The sequence below is a fragment of the Zootoca vivipara genome, chromosome 16 (genome assembly GCF_965207765.1).
Source record: "Zootoca vivipara chromosome 16, rZooViv2.hap1.1, whole genome shotgun sequence".
In the NCBI taxonomy this organism is placed as follows: domain Eukaryota; kingdom Metazoa; phylum Chordata; class Lepidosauria; order Squamata; family Lacertidae; genus Zootoca; species Zootoca vivipara.
Window position 1 is genome coordinate 11,318,891 of NC_142599.1, and position 20,814 is coordinate 11,339,704.

Sequence of the window (20,814 nt, forward strand, 5' to 3'; positions counted from 1 at the left end):
AGAAATAAACAGGAAGTCAGTGCAGATGGCAAAAGATTGATGTATCTTCCAGTCTCGGTTACCAATCTTGCTACCCTGTTTTGGACCAGTCTCAAGTCTCCAGATTGTTTTCACAAGCAACTCCAGGTAATCCAACTGGGAGATTTTACGAGAGCGTGGATACTCTGTGGCATTTGTTATCCTGATTTTAATAGATTACTGTAATACTGTTCCTACCTATTCTTGACTTTATATTGCAAACTGTTTTGTGAATGAGCTTTGCAAAATGGCATGTGAATGCTGTGCATGCAATCCATTCAATATATTCTCACTCTTTTTCCACAGCTTGTCACAACTTCTACACCCTCTCCTTCCTCCGTGAGCGAAAGATTTTCTGTTTTGCAAAGGCGTGGAATTGTACATGTGTAATAAAGAGAACTGAAAAGCTTATGGTTATTTTCAGTTCTTCTATTCTTCCATTTGTGGCAAGAGCTACAGTTACTTGCGAAACCCACAAAAAGTAAGAAAAACAGCTGTAAGGGTGGCCCTTGGGTAATTATGGTCTCTCTGCATTTATTTATCAGTGAATTTATATACCCAGTGCTTTTTTCCCTGGGGGGTACGCAGGGGTACGCATAATCCCTAAACATTGTTTGAATCTTTGTACTTTTGTCCATTTACTGTATTTATTTTCCCCGATTTGAACTATAAAATGGTGATTTTCTTGCGTCAAAATGAGAGTATGCCTAAATATTTTTTAAAGAAAAAAACCATATATCAACTACTGTATTGCAAATCTGTCTCAGTGGCTTGTACAAGTTAAAACGATAAAAGAGTAAAATTGTAATACTGTAATGTCAATGCATTTATTTGTTGCATATATATCCCACCCTCTCATCCAAGGAGCTCAATGTGGCATACATTGTTTCCCATCTCATTTAATCACCACCGCCACAACAACAACCCTGTGAGGTAGGTTAGGCTGAAAGGCAGTGACTGGCCCAAGGCCACCCAGTGAGCTTCATGGCCAAGTGGGGACTTGAATCCTGGTGTACCAGTTCCTAGTTTGACATTCTAACCACTATATCATAAATAAAATGCAGCTGGCAACCCAAGATTGCCATTAATTAATTTCTGACACTAAACACAAGAAAAGTCTCTAGACTACACAGGTAAGGTTTTGGCTGAATAGTGGAATTAGATGAAATTATATACAACAGGCTTCCTCAACCTTGGCCCTCCAGATGTTTTGAAAGTACAATTCCCATCATCCCTGACCACTGGTCCTGCTAGCTAGGGATCATGGGAGTTGTAGGCCAAAAACATCTGGTTGAGGAAGCCTGATATACACCATACATTTAAAGGGATTTTCCTCCCACCCACCCCCAGAAGAATCCTGAGAACTATAACTTACTTGTGCCAGAGCTACAGTTCCAAGGCAACTGCAACAAGCTACACTTCCCAAGGGCTCTTGGGGGGTTTGTGATTTGAATCTGTGGTGTGTATGCAGTCAACAAGCTCTAATAATAATAATAATAACCATTTTATTATTTATACCCCACCCATCTGACTGGATTTCCCCAGCCACTTTATCAGCCAATCATAAATCATTTCATCAAATCCCAATATTCAGGTTGTGAGTGCCATTGGTGCGGTTGCTCGTGAAGCCAAAACAGCACCACCCACGCACAAGAGGGAGATACCAGCAGCCTTGAAAGAGGCCTCAGGTTTGCAGAAGTGCTCGATGGAAGGATAAGAGAGCTTGACAACCCAAGAACAGCCCAATGAGGACTCAGTGAGAACAGACCACAGATTTATTCTAGAGCAGGTGGGGTGGGGAGTAGAAAGGAATGAGAAGCAGTAATAAGAGGAGGGAACAAACAGAAATTTGAACAAAGTTGGGAAAAATTTGGAAATTACATGAAACTACAATGCCCCAGAATTAAGTCCTGGATTTACTTCTAAAGATTGGCACCGGAAACAACGAATAGAGGAATACTAAAGGAGAATAAGACATATATGTGTGTGTGTGTGTGTGTGTGTGTGTGTGTGTGTGTGTGTGTGTATAGCAGTTTCGAAAATTACTAAATAACCGAACTGTAAACAAGTGGAAGTGACAGAACAGAGAGAAATATGTTTTATGTATTATGATTTATAGCATTATTGATATTGTATTATTTGGTTTTGATTATGTTGTTATAATTTAAATTTGATGTATTATTTGTATTACATGTTTCAAGTTGAATCTTAATAAAGCTATTTTTAAAATTTAAAAAGAGAGAGAGAGAGAGAAGCAGTAGCCTGAGTGGAATAAGCTGAACAGGAGTGCTCTGCACTGCAACATTTTGCTGCAGTGCTTGTGAAACAACAGATAGTATCTTACAGGTGTGATGATAACATGTCACATCACACCATACATTTAATGCACTCTTATACAATCTGGTTTCCCCCAACGAATCCTGGGAACTGTAGTCTTTTAAAGAATGCAGATAGAGGTCATGGGAAATATTAACAAATACAGTTCCCGGGTACCTTTGCGGAAGCCTTGATATAAGAGTGCTTTAAATATATGGTGCAGGTGTGGCCAACTCTTTCTTCCCACCCTTGCATTTCTGAGTGTGTTTTGTGGCTTGCTTCACCTTTCCTCCTCTTTCTTTCTTACTGTTCTTTTTTTCTACCTTTGCTGGATTTGGGGCTCAAGAATATGATATAGGATACCCAGAGAGGGTGGGTACTGCTGCAGGTTCTCTTGTTTGGTATTCTAATGTTGGAACTTCCTTAAATGAAGAATGTGAAACAAAACACAGGGTTGGGAGAGGGGGTCTGTACCAGAGTTGATGACGAAACACTGGTGACGCAAGAGGAGTGGTTTTCTAAGATCAAACCATTTTGTAGATCTTCTTTATTCAGGAGCGTTGCGTTGGAATAAAAAGCAGTATATAAATAAACCATAACAGGAGGCTAGCTTAATTCATTTGGAATTATAGAATTCCTTTCGCTTGCTTCTTTTTAAAAACAACAGTGACCCCTAGAGGTTTGATATTTAACAGCCACATAAACAATTTAAATTTAGCGGGTGGTGTTGTGGGTTAAACCACAGAGCCTAGGGCTTGCCGATCCGGCGGTTTGAATCCCCACGACGGGGTGATCTCCCATTGCTTGGTCCCTGCTCCTGCCAACCTAGCAGTTCGAAAGCACATCAAAGTGTAAGTAGATAAATAGGTACCGCTCCGGCGGGAAGGTAAACAGCGTTTCTGTGCGCTGCTCTGGTCCAGCAGAAGCGGCTTTGTCATGCTGGCCACATGACCCGGAAGCTGTACGCCGGCTCCCTCGACCAGTAGAGAGAGATGAGCGCCACAGTCGTCCGTGACTGGATCTAATGGTCAGGAGTCCCTTTACCTTTTAAACTCCCATGGATTTGCCAGTGCTTTTTTTCTGGAGGTACGCATGCCCCTAAACATTTTGTGAATCTAAGTTTGCCCTCATTGAGGGGCAGTATTTCAATATGAGTAGGAAAATGAGAGTACTGCTAAACATTATTTTAGGGGGGGGGAGGACTGTGTATTGCAAACAGGAGAGGGAAAATATTCAGAAGGACTTTTTGCTGTGTGTGAAATCTACTACCTCCAATTTATCTGAAAGAGAGGTTCATTCCCTTTCATATTTGTAGGAAGCAAGGGGTGCAGTCTGTTGCTATGGCAAATGGGGGCAACTGGTTGGTACTTAGCTAAATTTTGCTTCCTGTTGCATCACAGTGGGCTTTGTGATGAAGAGGAATTCGGAAAGGAGCAGGTGGGGCATAAGGTTTGGTGAGTCCAATAGTGCTTACTCCCAGGTAAGCATGCATGAGACTGAAGCTGTGGAGCATGAGCCTGTTCCATTAGATGTATTATCTTTATCCCACAAAGCATCTTACAAAATTTAAAAATTGTAAAACATTTGCTCAAAAGCCTCGTTGACGTCTATTGCATTACATTGCATTGCATCCATAATCCACCTTTTTCTCCACACAACAATCCTGTAAGGTAGGTTAGCTCGAGAGACTGTAACAGCCTCGAGGTCACCCAGTGAGTGTTATGTCTGAGAGCAGACTTGAACCCTTGTCCAGCAGGGCTTAGTCCACTACACTTCAGTGGGGCTTGCTCAAATGCTTGTAAGGCTGCACTGTGGCATAACCCAGAACAGATCTATTCAGAAAGATGTTCAACTGAACTCAGTAGCATGTGCTCACAATTAAGTTGCATGGGAGTACAGCTGGTGGAGGACGAGGATGCAAGACTTCTTTGCAAATAGGAGGACCAGATGCTGTGATTAAGAACTATGTAGGTTTAACAGTTGTTCAGGAGAGGGGATTTTAGAAGAATCAGCTTCTGTATTTTAGCGCTGCAGGGGCGAAAAGATCTTCCTTATGCAAAGTTGACTTAACATAATAAGAGCCCCGATATGGACCAGACCAAAGGCCCGTCTAGTCCAGCTTTATTGAATATATAACAGGTTTTGTTGTTGCTGTCATATTGTACTTTCTCAGTTTAAAAGGACCCCTGACAGTTAAGTCCAGTCACAAACGACTCTGAGGTTGCAGCGCTCATCTCGCTTTACAGGCCAAGGGAGCTGGCGTTTGTCCGCAGACAGTTTCCCCGGGTCATGTAGCCAGAATGACTGACTAAGCCGCTTCTGGCGCAATGGAACACTGACACCTGAGCAGCGCACGGAAACGCCGTTTACCTTCCTGCCGGAGCAGTACCTATTAATATACTTGCACTTTTGCTTTCGAACTGCTAGGTTGGCAGGAGGTGGGACCGAACAACGGGAGCTCACCCCACCGCGGGGATTTGAACCACCGACCTTCCGATCTGCAAGCCCAAGGCTCAGTGGTTTAGACCACAGCGCCATCTGTGTCCCATTTTCTCAGTTAATGGAGCCTGAAATGACAACAAATAGCATGTGGGGTGTCTGCAACACTTTTTGAAGTTAAAAGGGGGCCATCGTAATTGTAAAGATTGGGAACCGCTGTCCTAAATCATAAACTCCAATAAGTGTTTCAACAAAACCGCTTGATTGCTATTCTTAGCAGTGTATGCAGAGTGTCTGTTGTGAGATTCTCTAGTACAGCCTCCTTCCTTTATGTATTACTATAGGGATTTTCAAAATGTGGTCCATTGACCACCAGTGATCTAAGAGTTTCATTAAAATAGTTGTCATCCATCTGTCTCGGGAGACAATTAAAAAGTGCACCTTTTCAGGTAAGATCAAACCATTGGGGCATTACAGCGCCTGCTGTGACTGTAGAGAGGGATACAGGAGAGACATGTTTTATTTCAGGTGAGGCAGGTGAAGGCATCCACTTTTTTGCTGCTATAAGGTGCTTATTTTTTTGCTGCTTTTTTGCTGCTACCAAGGTGCTTATTATCTCTGCGCTCTTCCCAGCGGTCCACAGTACTGTATATATCTCTGACTTTGCAGTTGAAGACCAGAAACAGTACACGGCATTGCATTAAATAGGCATCTTGATTTTTAATTGTATGTTTCATTGTTTCTTTTATTGAATTTCAATTTGAATTCTGTGGAGTTAGAATTGTAATACAATTAAATGCAATATATAAGAAATTTTAAAAAGCAACGGAAGGGCAATTAAACGATCCTACTGCACCTTGCTGTAAGTGTTACATTGCTACAGTCAGCTGAACGGTCCTTGAGGGGCCCATCGTAAGCCTCAGTAATTTTAAAGTGGTCCATGTGTTTAGTCTTCCATACTTAATTCTAGGGGGTAGAGTCGACACTAGTGGCCGTATTGTGGTGGCACCTATGCTTAGGGGTAAGGTAAAGGGACCCCTGACCATTAGGTCCAGTCGTGACCGACTCTGGGGTTGCGCGCTCATCTCGCATTATTGGCCGAGGGAGCCGGCGTATAGCTTCCAGGTCATGTGGCCAGCATGACAAAGCCGCTTCTGGCAAACCAGAGCAGCACATGGAAACGCCGTTTACCTTCCCGCTGTAGCGGTTCCTATTTATCTACTTGCATTTTGACGTGCTTTCGAACTGCTAGGTTGGCAGGAGCTGGGACCAAGCAACGGGACCTCACCCCGTCACAGGGATTCGAACCGCTGACCTTCTGATCAGCAAGCCCTAGGCTCAGTGGTTTAACCACAGCGCCACCTGGGTCCCTATGCTTAGGGGAGGCCCCCCCAAGAAAGGTTTTGAACAGCTGGTCTGAGATGGTATTTGATGGCAAGAGCCAGAATGATGAAGTAGCAAGTGTTAAGACTAGAACTTGAGGCCCCATCATGATTTTCGCTGCGTGAATTTGGGGGCAGTCACCCTCTGAACCTAGTCTGCCTTATAGGGCTGTTATCAGGATATAAGGAAGGATGGGTAAAAGTGTGGGTGGTGCTATGGTCTAAACCAGGGGTCAGCAACCTAAGGCCCATGGGCCGGAAGTGGCCCACGGAGGTCATTTGACCGGCCCCTGAGCCGCCCCCGAACTGAGTTGCCTGCTTGCATGCTGCACTAAACTGGCACAGCGTGGTGCAGGGACTCGCCTCCACGGTGCTGGAAATCGCATCTGCGCATGCGCAAACGCCAAAAATTGTGGGCGCGGGCGCAATCTGGCCTATAAAGGGATCTCTGCAGGACCGATCCAGCTCAGGCAAGATAAAGCTTGCCGACCCCTAGTCTAAACCACTGAGCCTCTTCGGCTTGCCGATCAGAAGGTCAGCAGTTCGAATCCCCACAGCGGGGTGAGCTCCCGTTGCTCTTTCCCAGCTCCTGCCAACCTAGCAGTTCGAAAGCACGCCAGTGCAAATAGATAAATAGGTATCACCGAGGCGGGAAGGTAAACGGTGTTCCCGTGTGCTCTGGGTTTCCGTCACGGTGTCCCGTTGCGCCAGAAGCGGTTTAGTCATTTCCACATGACCTGGAAATCTATCTGTGGACAAACACCAGCTCTCTCGGCCTGAAAGCAAGATGTGCGCCACCACAACCCCATAGTTGCCTTTGTCTGGACTTAACTGTCCAGGGGTCCTTGAGCAAGGAAGGAGGAAACCAGGTATGACCCAAGCACTTTGGAGAAAGAATGGGGGTTGTCCACAGGGGAGCAAAATGCAGACTGCCCTGCCCTGCCCCGCCATGCCATTGTTGTCACTGATCTTTCTCGCTTAAAATGGAGGAGTTTAAAAAAAAACCACAAAAACCACCCCATCCTTTTGAAGGATCAAAAACCGTAGCTTTTAAAAAGATGAAGTCCAGGACAACACTAGGATGGGAAGAACATAATACAGACACCCAACATTAAAGAGGCAAGATGCTGTGAATGCTTCCCTGTGGCCAAGCCGAAAGATAGAAAGTGTAAAACCATACCTTTATCACGGACTTTCTGATTACAGTATATGATTGTGGAATCCTTTATGTATTTTGCTCTCCCATACCAAAGGTATGAATGCCAACCAAATCCAATAGTGCAATAAATGTGTAGGAAACATATTACAAGATGGCAGAGCTCTGCCCCAGAGAATTTACAATCTAGAATTTGGTGCAGGGAGGACATAACAAAGAAAGAGGAGGGAAAGAGAAGGTAACAGAGAAGGCTATGCTACATTTATTTTTAGTAGGTGATATGGAGTCTACAGGGTTGTGTTCAAAGCTGCCATAGGCAACTCGTGTGCCCAAATTATATTGCAAATTTATGGAAATTAAGAGCATTAAAAGGTTTTTTTGGAGGTTTCAGAAAATCTCAGGCGACACATAAAAGCTTTGAATCATAGGATAAAGAATCAGCTTGTGGTTTTTTTTTAAATCACTCCAGTGCAAGGACAATCTAATCCCCAGCCTTCTCAAGCTACTCCTGTTTTATATGTAATCAGATACGATGAGTGCCTGAGAGGACCCTCCCCACTCTCGAAAGAGCTGTTCAGCTTGTCTGGACTGCTTTAAAATGTTGAAACAGATTGGGGGGATGCTGGCGAGAGATAACTTCCAGACACAAACTCATTTGAGCCTTTTATAGCTGGTTCTCTTCCAATTGTAAGGGATTTAGATTGTACAAATGCTGATATTTCAATATGAATGGCAAGTAAGTCTGTTTCATAGAATCAGACAGTACATAATTGGAGCCCTCGTTAAAAATAGATCTGTCAGACGTGTGAAATCATTTTCACTAATAGCAATTTTTAAGTCATTGTCGAATTATTTTTAAAAAAATTAAAAAACCGACATTGATTGGCATTTTGCTGAGCAACACCATATTGTGTTTTAAACAAATGTCTTGTCTGAGGGAAAATAATTCCAAAGTTTCATGTATATATATTTTGAAATGTACTAAAAGGGCAATGTTCAATTTGGATGAACATGTTGCCATTTTCCAGCGTTTTCCCTACAGAGAATTTTTTTTAACCACCATCTTAAATCCATGACAGTCCTAACGGTGGCAGTACTCTCTAAAGCAGGCATCCCCAAACTTCGGCCCTCCAGATGTTTTGGACTACAATCCCCATCATCCCTGACCACTGGTCCTGTTAGCTAGGGATCACGGGAGTTGTAGGCCAAAACATCTGGAGGGCCGAAGTTTGGGGATGCCTGCTCTAAAGGTTGGAGCCATGGCTGATACTGTCTCCCAGGGGTAGCCAAGGTCCAGCAACATCTGGGGGCAACTCCCAACAGCCACAGTTAGCTAGACCAATGAGCAGGGGTGGCGGGAATTGCACTTTAACTTCTCCCTGCCTCCTTGCTCCCAACCAGACTAAACGGTCTGTCTGTTTCCTTCTCCTCCAGCTCATTGCTGCCCCCTGCAGAACTCAGCAGGGATGAGGATGGAGACAAAACTAGAATGTGTTGGCTGTGCCTGTCATTGGCTCTAGCACCACCTGCTGTTGGGCTCCCTGCTTTCCACCCTACCAGTCCCAATGAACCACCAGCGGAAATAAAAGAGTGTGTTGCCAGTGAGGACTGATCATGCTCCGTGGGGATGGAAAGCTGACTGTTGCAGGCCGGGGGAGGGAAAACAGAGGGAAGGCCAAATGGAGTGGGGAGACTGGACAAAAAAAAACACTCCACATTGCAACGATCCCTAACTCATATTCGTTTTGGTGCAGGGACACACACACACACACACACACACACACACACACACACACTCTGACGCCACTCTGTGCCTCTTACTTGGATATTAATCAGGACTTGGTGTGCAGCTGCGGTTGTGCTACTCCTATGCCCAGCGGTTGCTCCACCCCATCCCATTATCCTCTTGACAGCCTTGCAGGGCCATCTCTCACACAGATGCTAACAATAGCATCAAACAGCACCAAAGTGTGTCCGCAGGGATTAGCATAAGGGTGTGTGTGTTTAATGCAGCGTCCAGACAGAGGCTTTCTTCCCACGTCTTCTCATTTTGATGCTTTTACTTTTTGGTGCTCCAGTTTCCCTGTGCTCTCCCCTAACAGCAGTGGGAGTGTGGGGGCCCACAATGATGGTGTGGGGAACCTTTGACTCTCCAGGTGTTGCTGAACTATAACTCCCATCCTCTCAGCCAATCAGGCACGCTTGCCAGGTGCCCATTGGAAGTGATAGTTCGGAAGGCAAGGAGCCCGATAGTTGACCCAACACAGAGAGAGCCAGTGGCGACTGGTTTTTGTCTTCTCCCCATTCTCCTCTCTGCTGAGTTCTGCAAGGGAAACACTCAGACTGAGGAGGAGCAAGGTGACAGTCAGGGAGATGAACAACTACCTGACATTTAGAAAACACCTAAAGGCAGCCCTGTTTAGGGAAGTTTTTAATCTGTGATATTTTAATGTATTTTTGTATTCGTTGGAAGCCGCCCAGAGTGGCGGGGGAAGCCCGGCCAGATGGGTGGGGTATAATTAATTAATTAATTAATTAATTATAAAAAGGCAGGTAGCTAGCTGGGGGCTGGCTGAAGCCCAACTGAGTTTGGTGGGGCTGTGCCCCATTTGTTCTAATGGACTATCGATAGGAGTTGTAGTTTAGCAACATCTGGAGGGCCAATGGTTCCCCCCCCCCCACAGGGAGCCAATGGAAATATAGCAGCAGAGGCAGACTTATAGCAGCATGACCATTTCTACTACACTGGGCACCGAGCCTGGGGGTGACGCAGGGCGTTGCAACTATGGCACAGTGAATTCAGCCGAACGGAAGGTGAACAGTGGGGTGGTGGTGCCAAAATTTGGGCATGCCCAGGGCGCTGCTGAAATGCGAAAGACTAAAGTCTGCTCTTGATGACATGATGCTCATTGCCAATGTTTCCCCTCTGACACAAGGAGAACCATGGGGATGGATGCTGTGACATGATGGAGGGGTTGGGACCAACCAGAGTATCCCACTCTCCTTAAAACACGTGAAGGCTGTGTTCTCTGCCATGTATAGGAGCCACTCACCCATAATGTGCCTAGCCTCCCCAGGCCCTTGATTTATTTGGTTGCAGCTTGGCAGGCTTAATCTACTCTGGTGGCTGTGTGTGCAAATGTCATCTACTTCTGCCAAAAGGCGGTAGGGAGCTACATACATTTTTTAATACATTCCCCATAACAACAAATGGTGTTTCATTTTGAACAAAGTTGCTACAGACCTGACATGTGAGTCGATTAAGACAGATCACAGAATGTCTCAGAACAGACTGGCTTCTTCTTCCTGAAGTGATGAGAGATCTGAACCAAATGTTGTGAGGCCAGTGCAGATCCCTAAATTATAGTGATTATTTCTATACGTGCATATATTGGCACGGGCAGATTTTATGCAAATATGGATTCTCTTTTCTTCTTTTTGCAGGGTGTGTGTTTTGTTGGTGACACTATAGTGCACCATCAAGAGCCATTACTTATTAGACACATTACATACAATACAAACATCATCCAGCATTGTGTTCTCACAGAGGCCAGGCAGATGCCCACAGAAGCTAGGACCTAGAAGCAATAGCACTTTTCCTACTTGTGATATCCCAGATACTGGCCTTCAAAGGCATACTTCCTCCAACACTGGAGCCAGAACAGTGGAGAAGACTATAATGGGCTGACAAGATTGAACAGCGGTCTGATTCAGTATAAAGCGGGCAGAACCCTTAGCTCAATTGTTTACTCTCATAGATAAATATGGGATCATACCTGAGATATGGTTAAGATCAATAATTATCCCAATCTTTAAAAATGGCGACCCAAAAGAACCAAGGAATTATAGACCGATAAGCCTATTATCAGTGATAGGGAAAATCTACGCTAAGCACCTTTTATCTAAACTCCTTACCTGGATGAAAAATCTAAATTTACCAGGGAAAGAACAAATAGGTTTCTCTAAAGGTTGCTCTACTTTAGACCACTGCCTTATACTTATGCATTTGGTTGAGAAATACAGATCCCAAAGGCAATCTAAGATATATGCTGCTTTTGTAGACTTTCGTGGTGCCTTCGACTCAATTGACCGCCCAAAGCTGTGGAGGAAACTCGCAGAATTAAAAATTGACCAGCGCTTATTGATTCTAATACAAAATCTATACTCTTCCAATACCAGTCAGGTCAAACTTAACACCAAAGGTCACCTTTCATCAGACATCCCAAACTCGAAAGGGGTAAAACAAGGGTGTATTCTTGCCCCCTTTCTATTTAATTTATTTTTATCAGACTTGCCAGATCACCTCCAAAAAATAGAATCACATGCCCCTAAACTTAATCAGAACCCAGTTCCTCTCTTATTATACGCAGACGATGCTGTCCTACTATCATTAACGAGCTTGGGTCTGAAACGTCTTATATCTTCTCTGATCCTTTACTGCGAATGTAACAAACTCTCTATAAATTATGAGAAGACAAAAATTTTGGTCTTCTCGAATGGTTGGAAATTAGAGAAATGGAAAATAAGAGGGCAAGAAATCCAACAAGTGAAAATCTATAGGTATCTGGGAATCTTATTCCAGAGCAATTTAGGGTGGGCAAATCATCGCACAAATGCCATAAAACAGGCAAAGTGCACCTCACCAGCAGTTGCCCGTTTTTATTATCAGAAAGGTAATCAATTTATTCCTGCGGCCAATCAGATATTTCAAACAAAAGTGCAATCCCAGATATTCTATGGAATCCCGCTATGGGTCCAAGCATATAACAGTGATTTAAAAAAGATTCACTCCAGCTTTCTGAGACGTATTCTTGGACTCCCAACTGTGATCAAATATGAAACAATGTGTGCAGAAATAGGCATACACACAATGGAATATTGGGCCTGGACCACCTCAATAAAATACTGGTTACGCTGCCATTTTCGCTGCCCCCCATCAAGTCTGCTCGCTGATTTGCTCAAAGACTCCTATAAATCAAGATGGTATCAGTACCTTGAAAAAAAGATTGAATCTTTAGGCATCGAGCTGGAGCCCCTGTACAATTCTAACGAGCAATACATTTTCCATAATATCCTAACTAGACTAAAGGATGTCGAGAGACAAAATATTATGGCAGCTGTAAACAAAATTTGCTCCCCCATATTCTATGATTTAAGTATCTTAGATAGCAGAGCCAATTACGTCACTAAGTTAATAATCCCAGCCCAACGTAGGGCTTTTATGCTGGCCCGTTTGAATGTTTTTCCCTCGGCATTTGTCAGGGGAAGATACCAAAACATTCCTAGAAACAAAAGATTCTGCAGATGTTCTATGAATGTCCCGGACACTGTAGAGCATATTCTCTTTCATTGCCCATTGTACAGTACGCTCCGTCAACGCGTGCTCTCCCCTCTTTTGGGTGGTCTGGAACCCCAGCAAGGTGAAAGTGTGGGATTCTGCCTATCTGACATTGACCAAAGGGTAACGGCGGGGGTAGCCGAGTTTTTGGTAGCAGTCCTCCAAGGAGCAGGTTAACAAGGAAAACCACTGATTCTGTATGTATATATATATATATATATATATATGTATGTAGCCAACTGCTGCCTTTTTATATATATTTCAAGGCATTTATATGTTATTTTCTCTTTTATGGTTTTATTTGCATAATGCCTAATAAAGGTTTGATAAGTAGTAGTAAGCAGTATAAAGCGCCTTATATCCCATACAAAAATGTGATATGAGGTACTTTTGTGCCTCTTTCCCAGAACCCACTATGTCGATAAGTGCTGAAATGCAGCGATTTTACACACACGCACCCCTAAAAAACAACAACACATTAACTCAGGAAGCTGAAAAATATATACATATGTATTGAGAGCCACAGAAATTAGAATTACAGACGGAGGTCCACAAAGCCTGCACAGATACATTCCAAAAATTCAAGGTAGTAGAACAGGTGAAATACAGACTGTTAAAGAGATCCCAATGATAAGGTCCTCAAACCATGCACTTGGTAACATTGCCTCCAGTCTTCCAGTCAGTTTTGTCTTTATCTTTTAGGCTCTGGTGTAGATCACTCCAAACACTTTAGTGGCCACCATTTTGGTCAGGGATGAAGAACCTGGGACTCCTCCAGTTGCTGTTGGGCTCCAGCTCCCATGAACCTCAGTTGGTCAATAGCGTGGAATGATGGCTGCCGTAGTCCATCATCATCTGGGAGAGCCACAGTTTCCCCATTCCTGATTTAGGGTCTTCCTACAGGCATGTAGTCCTCACTTGGGAGAGGCTCCCTTGTAGTCCCAATAATACAATAAACCTGGGTAAATATTTACACAATCCTGGGTTTGCCTTCTTCAGCAAGCCAACTTTGCTGCTGCATATCGGATTTTCAACATTAAAGCATACATCTGCATAGTTTTCATGTGTGCATGTATGTGTGGTATTTTTTTTTTTTACAGTTGAGGTTATCTACCGAAAGAAAGATTAATTAATTTCACTTATATATATATTTATTTATATATATACATACAAAATAATAAAGGCCTTGGGAATCTCTTTTGATACCTCTGAAAACATGGGTTGAAAACTTGTCAGCCATTCCCATGAAAAATATATGTCCCTAAGGAATGTTCTCTGTTCTCCCATCCTTAACATTGCAAGAGCCCTTTTCTTTGTCATCACCAACTAGTTCTTTTTTTAAAAGCATATCAGGGTAAATTCTGGTCTTCAACCCAAGCAGAAACATAGTACATGGAGTGTCTCTCATAAACTGTTCTCCATTGCTAATTCAGACAAAGAAGTAAAATGTTAAGGCTTCAAGTTAAAAATAAATAAATCAAAAATCAAAACTCATTTCTTTCTCTCTCTCTCTCTCTCTCCCCCTCTCCATCTCCACATAATGCCAGAAATCTCAGCATATTTTATCGTGAATTCAAGCTACAATACTGCAGTTTGCCCAACTCAGTGAAATGACAGTCATGGGAGGAGACGGATGGCATACCCCAAAATCTGTCATGCAAAACTATTGCTGTTTCTTCGGTAAGAGGAGACTTAAATGCAAAAGCTGAATGCAAACCACATTTAAGAACATAATAAGATTCCTGCTGGATCAGACCAAAGGTCTACCTGGTCCAACATGCTGTTCTCACAGTGACAACCTGATGCGCCTGTAAGCCTCTAAGCAGGACCTGTGTGCAGCAGCAGCCTCACCTCCAGCCCTGGAGGTAGTACGTAGCCCTCAGGACTCCTGGCCACCGATAGCCTGATCTGCCATGAATTTGTCCAATCCATGCCCACATTGATGGTAACTGAGACTTCTTGCGATTGCACATTCCATTTTCACACTGTGTGAAGCATTTCCTTTTGTCTGTCCTGCATCTCCCACCAAAGATTTGCTTGAAAGGGTGTTTGAAGTACAGGCTTTGAGAAAACAAAGATTTACCTGCACTCGATCATTTATTGTTAGCTTATTCTGCCTTGATCATAAGAAAGGATTCTGGTGTAGAACACGAGAATGAGGGGAACCCAAGTTACATCTTTGGCATGTTGTGTTATGGTCCCGATAGGCGACTCAATCTATTTTAACCAACCAGAATAAATGACGGTGTAATCCCATACACATCTAGTCACAAGTGAGACCCACCAAGTTCAATGGGACTTGACTCCCAGATTATAGGATTGTAACTTCATTCTCACACCAGCATTTGTTTTACCCAATCAGGAGCTGGAGAAACACACCAGCTTGCTTGAACTGATAGTTAAAAAGATTTAGCCAAGATCCAATGGGGTGTATGTGAAATCAGAGCATATGCCCCGAGTCTTATAATACGGGATACCCTTTGCTTTGGGACATGGGTGGCGCTGTGGTCTAAACCACAGAGCCTAGGGATTGCTGATCGGAAGGTCGGTGGCTCCCATTGCTCGGTCCCAGCTCCTGCCAACCTAGCAGTTCGAAAGCATGTCAAAGTGCAAGTAGATTAATAGGTACTGCTCCGGCAGGAAGGTAAATGACGTTTCCGTGCACTGCTCTGGTTCGCCAGAAGTGGCTTAGTCACGCTGGCCACATGACCTGGAAGCTGTACGCCAGCTCCCTTGGCCAGTAAAGCGAGATGAGCGTCGCAACCCCAGAGTTGTCCGTGACTGGACCTAACGGTCAGGGGTCCCTTTACCTTTACCTGTACCCTTTGCTTCATCAATCACCAGGTAAATGGGTAAGCAAAAGGAGAAGCAATTCCCTCCATTTTCTCTTGCTCTGTCCTTCCCCGAAACCCACCTGCTTACAGTTGATGCTGAATAGGCTTTTTCCAATGGAGAATGGGCTATTTCAGTGCTCACCCCACTGCCAAGGAAACACCCCTGGCACCATTATTGTCACTTTTAAGACACTGGGTTAAGAGACCTTTTTATTTACCCAGGCTATTGGTGGTTATGGTTTTGAAATCATAGTTCTGCATGATTTTAGCCTTCATTATGGTGCTCAGCTTTTAGCGGGGTGGGGTAGGATTCATATTTTTTAATTCTGTTTTTGGATAAGCACATGGCAGTGTTTATTATTATTATTATTATTATTATTATTATTATTATTATTAGGCTTTTAATTGATTTTATCTGTTGGTACTTTATCTTCCTGTTAAGTTGCCCTGCAGCTTTTTTTTTAAACAAAGCGACAAACAAATGCAATAAATAATATTACTGACAAAAAGAGAGAAAGACCAGATCAGTGCACAGAGAAACAACCCATTCAGGTCTTCAGAGCACCTTGGTTGAGACAAGCCTGACTGGATCAAAGCCTGTGTGTGAATCAAAACTGGCACCTATCAATTGTAAACTTTTTATGGGATGCAATAGCCCTGTTCATATGTGCCACCTATGGCTCCAGTGATGTTTGTGGCCCAAGTTTTATAAACATGCACGGAACCATAAGAGATCCAAAGCTTAAGTGCTGATCCAAAGGTAGGGCTACCAACTTTAAATCTAATACTGATTCAGGAAATTATCCTGTCTTTCCACAACCTTCCCACCTTTTGTCAATTTCCCTCCCCCACCTGCCACGGACACCCCTGCAATCCTGTTTGCCACCATAAATCTGCCCAATTCAGTGGCAAATTTAGCAAAATGGAAGGAATCTCTGGATTGACACCTGACAAGCTCGTCCTAACCTGTACGTGCACCAAAACCCGTGCTGAACTCTCTGGGCCTTTCTTCTTAGAAGATGTATTTAGAATCACAGCAGTGGACAGAAATAGGTCAGGACTGGGTGCCTCTGCCTTTTTTTTCAGGTTAATGCTAATCTGCAGATGCAGACTTCCAGGAAGATTTGAATAATTTACTGTCGTCTCTGGGCCTTTCAGGCTATTTTAAATGCAAACTTCAAAGAAGAAGGGGGTGGGGGAAAATCTGGGTCTATCATAAGCCTATTAATATGAAATGTATCTCCCCATCCCAGAGGAGTCTTGTGTCTGGATTTAACAAGCTACCGTTTGCAGCTTGTGTGTGCACGGATCCATCATACATCTTAACCTAATGATACGTATCCCCCAAATGCATTCAGTTTTCAACCTCTATCCCTACAGCTACTGCAGCTTGGCAATAAAAGCTTTAGAATCACCCAACCCCCACATAAAAAATAGGGTTGTAGCCAACTAAGTGCTACTCAGAGTAGACCTATTGAAGTTAATGCACTAAAATTAGTCATGTGCATCCGTTTCAATGGGTCTGCTCTGCATGGGACTAGCAATGGATACAGTCCATAGTCTTAGGGGTCAGCAAACTTTTTCGGCAGGGGGCCGGACCACTGTCCCTCAGACCTTGGGGGGGGGGCGGACCAAAAAATGAACAAATTCCTATGCCCCACAAATAACCCAGAGATGCATTTTAAATTAAAGCACACATTCTACTCATGTAAAAACACCAGGCAGTCCCCACAAATAACCCAGAGATGCACTTTAAATAAAAGGGCACATTCTACTCATGTAAAAACACGCTGATTCCCGGACCGTCCGCGGGCCGCATTGAGAAGGCGATTGGGCCAGATCAGGCCCCTGGGCCTTAGTTTGGCTACCCATGGGCTTGCTTCTCTTATTTCTGAGTAGGCATGCATAGGATTGCACAGTTATTTTAGGAACAGAACAGAATACAAACAATAAACAGATAACAAAAGCAGCTTACCAAAAAGGGAAAACAAAACAGTAGAATAATACCTCCATCAAAACAACATTCAAAAGACACCAGTACTAAAACTCCAGGAAAAGACCCACACTATAATGAATTAAATCACTAAATGCTAATCACTAATTAAATTCTAGCTTGAATGAAAATGCTTTACCATCCATCAAAAGGCACAGAGGGAGCCTAACAAATTTGCCCCAAAAGGAGTTTCTTCATTGTGGTGCCAGCACAGAAAAGACTCTGTATCTCATGGCCTGCACTCCCTGCCAGATCTCACATATGGACAGTATAGAGCAGGCACCCCCAAACTTGGGCACTCCAGATGTTTTGGACTACAATTCCCATCTTCCCCGACCACTGGTCCCGTTAGCTAGGGATCATGGGAGTTGTAGGCCAAAACATCTGGAGGGCCGCAGTTTGGGGATGCCTGGTATAGAGATTCAGGGCCTGTAAGGCTGATTTCAAAGCCTGAGCAGATTCACATAGAAGCAGGTTGCTTCTGAGATAATCCAGTCCTAAACCATTTAGGGTTTTTCAAAGGCCAATTATCATCACGTTAAATTGAGCCTGGAAACAAAGAGATTACCAAAGCAGATGAAGTAAAATTGGAATTATATGCTCTAATAATCTCCAAGCACCACTTAATCTTCTTTTGCAGTGGGCCCTGGGGCCATGCATGCCTCTAACACAATGTATTTGTCACAACAGAAGGTGCCACAAGACTTTTCACTGTTGTTGCTGTAAGTCCAAAACTACCCCAAAGAATTGGGAAGGCAGACATTTCTTGCTGATGATGTCATGGAAAGCCAGCCAATCAACATCATGAACAAGCCAGCCACCTTTTGGCTGCAGACTTTCAGAATTATTCTGTTTCAGAGTTTTGCCCTCAAGACAAGGAGTCGTTACGGTTGGACTGAATGGAGTTTGCTTTCCACTGGGTAGTTTAATATTATGCAAAGGGTCAGGTGGTTTGCCAGTGCCAGCAAAAGGGAAGAGCCCACCCACTTGCCTGCTGTGACATTGTAATCTAGTAATTACACACACTCTGTCTTCGAACACTAAGCGCTATCAATACTGGTGCTCCAATATGCTGAGGCAGGCCTCCGCACACCACTCTTGTTTTTCACCGTCCCATTTTAAAACTGTAACAATTTTAACCACCTCTCCGGCTTGTATCCAATGATAAACCCTGCTCAGAGCAGACCCACTGAAATTAATGGACATTGCTAACTCATTGTCTAATTTCCATGCGCTGGTCTATGAGCCCGATCAGCTGAAACACTGGGACCAAGTTCATGCTCTGGTACCAAATTAGCTCAATATATTTTGTTGCAAGGACTCGGGTCAGGAGGAAGATGAATTTCAAGTAAGTATTCAAAAAGTTTTATTTATGTTTAGCAGTGCCTTCCATTCATGAGAGGCTGGAGGAGTGCTCGGCTTCCTTTACAGCCACCGGCCGCCAGCTTAGGCCGATACGATAACAGTAAGGCCGTTAATCAGAGCTTTCAAAGGGATACTGATAAAAGAGCACTGAAGAAGCAATGAGGAGAAGAAGGTTGAGAGACAAGTAAGATGGTGCCCAGGAATATATTAAGAGCATAAATCTTGCCTTCAATTGGGGAGTAGCCAGGATCAGCTTGTCTCCTCCATGACCGGAACCGACAACCATAGTCATATGATTTTTTTATCCTTGTTGTTTTTAATTCTATATCGCATGTATTTTGTTGCTATGGCTGTTGGCTATGCAAATAAAGTTTATTGTTGTTGTTGTTGTTATTGTTTTATTTATGTAATGATAGGATGAATTCAAACAGGAATCAAATCCAGTATGATAGTGAGGCAAATAAAAATTAATTCCAGTGGAAAAACCCCAGGACAAGGCCCTGTTTCGCCAATTCTTCATCAGCAATGTTTTAATGGTCAGAGTGTACTATAGTTTGCACTTGTCCTGGAATTTTTTCACTGGAATTAATTTTTATTCACCTCGCTATCATACTGGAATTGATTCCTATTTGAATTCGTCCTATCATTACATAAATAAAACCTTTTGAAGACTTACTTGAAATTCATCTTCCTCCTGGCCAGATTTCTTGCAATTTACTGTTTATTTCTGGACTTCACCAAGAACTCCAATTTCTACAATATATTTTGTTGGCACTTATAGTATACCCATGTGAAGTCTGCAGGCATGAGCCATCCAGCCCCAGACTGTGATCCTGTGCGCAGTTACAGGGAAGCAAGGGCAGGCTCACACAATCTCCAGAACCATACATGCACTCGGGCGGCGGATCTGTGCATGCACAGCCACTCACACATACATACCTCTGGTTGCGGACATGATCCATTCCGGGGTGCCGTTCGCACCCCGAAAAGTCGGTAACCAGAGCGCCGCTTCTGAACATGTGTGAAGCGTGAGAGCGCTTGTGCGCATGCACAAATTGCGCAGAATGCTTGTGCGCATGTGCAAACTGCGCAAAATGCTTCTGAGCGTGTGGCAAAACCCGGAAGTAAACACTTCCAGGTTTGCCGCATTCTTAACCCGAAAAAATGCAACATGAAGCGTTTGCAAGAAGAGGTATGACCGTACCACATACATGATGGAACATATGATGCAGCTGTACATTCCTCCATCTGCACCTCCCCCGTTTTCTATGATTCCTCCACCCTTATTCTCTCGGAAAGCAGGATCAGAGGATGCCACACATTTTGGTGCGCACTGAGTAGACTGTATCCGTCTTGTAGACATTGTGCTGTTTCCAAATTGGAGATGGCACAAAACTGGCCACATGTTCTGTTGAACTTTCGCTCGGTAGTTCATCATTCCGGTAATAAATACCCTTGCACCTTTCTGTGAACATAAGAATGATGTGCTAGAATGCTTCTGGGTCTCAAAATTGTAGTTTGATAAATGGCCTCCACTGCGCAGCCCCTTTAGCAGAGCCCCAGGCAGACGGAACCACGGGGCTAGTTGGCTTCAGAAGACGAAGACTAATGACAAAACAAATAAACAAACAAACCCACAGGTGCCATGAAACATTTCCTGATCCAGAATGCTCATAGAGCGATGTGCTTATCCAGGTGCAAAATCCTGTACCATTCCCATGAAACAGGTGTTTTTTTTTGGGGGGGGGGTTGTCTGCAGTTTAGACCTAGAACCTTTGCAGCCTTTTTTGTTTCCTCTTTAGAATCTTTTAGCAGTTCTCTCCCCCCCCCCCCCGTCCCCTCATCTAGGAAACCAAAACAGTTGGGAGAATAATGAAACAAGGATGAGAGAATAAAACTTAAAAGGTACTGAAGGTTCAAACTAGACATGGTGGTGTTCAATACATCTTTGTATCTGATCTGCAGCTTTAGTC

General features: G+C 43.7%; 1 long non-coding RNA gene across 1 annotated transcript; it reads left to right on the forward strand.

The window, feature by feature from the left end:
• Positions 1 to 427, forward strand: LOC148683090 (uncharacterized). The gene is made up of 2 exons (XR_015947426.1): positions 1 to 126; positions 325 to 427. It is a non-coding gene; the product is annotated as an uncharacterized LOC148683090 (long non-coding RNA).
• The last annotated feature ends 20,387 nt before the right edge of the window (positions 428 to 20,814 follow it).